Source organism: Hylobates moloch, unplaced genomic scaffold (genome assembly GCF_009828535.3).
Source record: "Hylobates moloch isolate HMO894 unplaced genomic scaffold, HMol_V3 SCAFFOLD_4, whole genome shotgun sequence".
Taxonomy (NCBI): Eukaryota; Metazoa; Chordata; class Mammalia; order Primates; family Hylobatidae; genus Hylobates; species Hylobates moloch.
In genome coordinates, this window is record NW_026652279.1 from 7,919,817 (window position 1) to 7,922,628 (window position 2,812).

The following is a 2,812-nucleotide window of genomic DNA, read 5'->3' on the forward strand; positions in this document are numbered from 1 at the left end:
CAGGCTATTCCAGGTGCAACTGCTGCCAAATTGCTGTTCTCCAGGAACCCGCGGTAGGGCCATCGGCAGCCCCAGGAGTGCCTGCTGCAGCGGCCTGACAAGGATTAGGGATTAACGGGGAGATCTGTTGCATCATCTTCTTTCCTCAATAAGAAGAACAACACAGGAGGCAGGGTTGGAGGCTCAGCTAAAAACCAGATTCCCACCACCTGTTCCTTCAAGCAAGTGCGCTTGCGCCGGGCAGGCCCTCGGGCTAGCGTCTGGCTGAGGGGTGGTGCTGCCGAGCGAGGAGCGCACGCGCTCGGCGTCTCCATCTGCTGGTTGTGTGGTCCGTATTTTTGGGGTGGATTATAGTAGGTGCCGGCATTTTAAAATATGAACAAATAAAATTAGGTCAATACTGTCAAAAGGAGTCTCAAAAGAATGGTTGAAGAATATGCAAAAAGTATTGAGAATTAACAGAATCATTTGGTGGCTGACAAAAGGAACCTCTATTGATCTGGGGATAAAAATATTTGGTAAATTTACACGGAAGACCTAAATTCTAATTATTGATTTGGCATATTATTTATGTAACAAATTGTAGTAAAGGAACTATTGATATTGCTTCTCCGCCTTTTGGCTAAGATCAAGTGTAGGAACTATTGATATACATTTATTTGTATGGGTTTAGGCAGACACACGTGTACAAACATAAAAATAGGTTTCTGACTATTGAAAATACATTTATGCTCTGCATAGACTTTTATCTCTGCAGTCTTTATACTCAGTTTAATCAATATCTACATTAATTACTATCGTTAAGTAAGTAATCAGTCTGTTTTTTTTCTCTAGACATAAGGAACACCCAGGGGACAGAAAATTTAAAACCATCCAACTTATTTGTTAATAAGAATTTATCTTCTAGTATTTTAAAATTTTGAAAAGGCAAAAATAGGGGATCCAGCCCTGGTCATGCTGACTTCACAGCTTCTGTGCCTATCTATGCACTCAACTTGTCAGTGTCCTTGTGTCAAAGACCTCCTAGGCGCATACCTGAGGTGAATAAATTGGGCTTATTATGGCTTGCATTGAGGGAGAATGCACACCACTGGGAACTACAGGGTGTCTCAGTAAAAAAGTGTCAGAAAGTACCTGTTATAGAATGTGATCTTTTGTTGAGTGACTTGGGGGAGGGTCTAAGGAAGTGAGGGTTTTGCTCTAGATTGGGAGTTGTTAGAAAGTGGAGCTAATTCTAGATTAGCTATTTTGTGGATGTACAACACATTATTAAGTAATAAAGTGTTTACAGCCTTAAAATATAATTTATCAGTATATTAAATAAAACAATCTATATCAAATTAAATTATTATGTGAATTAACTGCAATAATTTTAAAAAAACTAATAAGAAATCAATTAGAAACTCTCTCTGTAATTCTTATACCCCATATAATTAACCATCTACATTAATCATTATCTTGAATCAATCAGCCTTTTCTTTCTTTTTCTGTAGACATAAGTGACACCTAGAGGACAGAAAGTTAAAAACCATCTGGGTCATTTTTTAATAAGCATTATATTAATTAAAAGTTTTGAGAAGGCAAACACAAACATATATGTATTATCATAAAAGGCATATTTTGTTAATTCACTGATATTTTAATAAATAAGGGTCAGTTAAAATATGGCTTATATGTGGTCTTTTGTATATTTTTTTATTTTAGTAAGAATGCGCCTTTGAAAGTAGTATGTTTTGCTGTCCTTATGTTTATGTCAGTTTACTCTAAAAAGCAATAAGAAGTTTCATTTGAGAGTAATGTGTAAGAAGGCTGAGCTGGTTTGCCCCAATATGAATTTTTTTCAATATTACTTGTGTTTGCCAACCTAAACTCGTATATATATATCAGATATATATTTATATATGGTAAAGCAAATATACTTGAAAATTATAGGTCTGTGTACAGACAAGCAGTAAAGAAGAAATCAAGCTAAAAACCAAACATTAGTCTCTAAAGACAATTTTTAATGACTTAGAATTAACAGACTTGAACACATGCTTTATCTGAGGCAAATCAATGAGAACCACACATTCTTCTTAACTGCAGCTTCTTACTTTGAGGTATACCATATTAACTCAACTCAAAGCAGCATGTTTGAAAACACGCGGTTCAAGTGTAAGCAAGTTCAGAATTACACATAGCTCTTAAAAGTACCTTCCTGTTATGATGACAAGGAATCTAGATAAAACAAGAGTGTACACATACATTTCATTTTAACTTTATTTGGTGATGATGATGCTCAGCGTCAGGGCTGGGGTCATGGCAGGGTTCAGGGTCACTAGCAGGTTCTGGTCAGGGTCAGGCCAATTTCATGCTGATAGGGAGTGTAAGGCTCAAGAGGGAGGGTAGGGTTCAGGTCGGGGTCAGCAGATTGATCAGCTCAGGGCCAAGCTTTGTGTCAGGGAGTGGGTCATGGACAGGGTGAGAGTCAATGTCATGATGAGAGCGAGCTTCAGGGTCATAGTAAGGGTCAGGATTGGGGTCAGGCTGTCTGTCATGGTCAAAATAAGGGTGATGGTCAGTGAAGGGTTTATTGTTAGGGTGAGAGTTGGGATAAAGGTCAGAGTCAGGGTGAGGGGGAGTGTACTCTTAGGTCCTGTGTCAGGGTGACATCAGGGTCAGGTTGAGGATCAGGGTTTTTCTTAGGGGCATTGTGAGATTCAGGGTCTCTCACATTGTAAGGCCAAGTACGGGTCAAGAGATGGATAAGGCTTATTGTTAATTTTAGGAACGGGATAAGTGTTAGGATCAAGCACGAGACGAGAATGTGGGG

General features: G+C 38.7%; 1 pseudogene; it reads left to right on the forward strand.

The window, feature by feature from the left end:
- The first annotated feature begins 602 nt into the window (after positions 1–602).
- Positions 603–782, forward strand: LOC116467755 (U2 spliceosomal RNA; annotated as a pseudogene).
- The last annotated feature ends 2,030 nt before the right edge of the window (positions 783–2,812 follow it).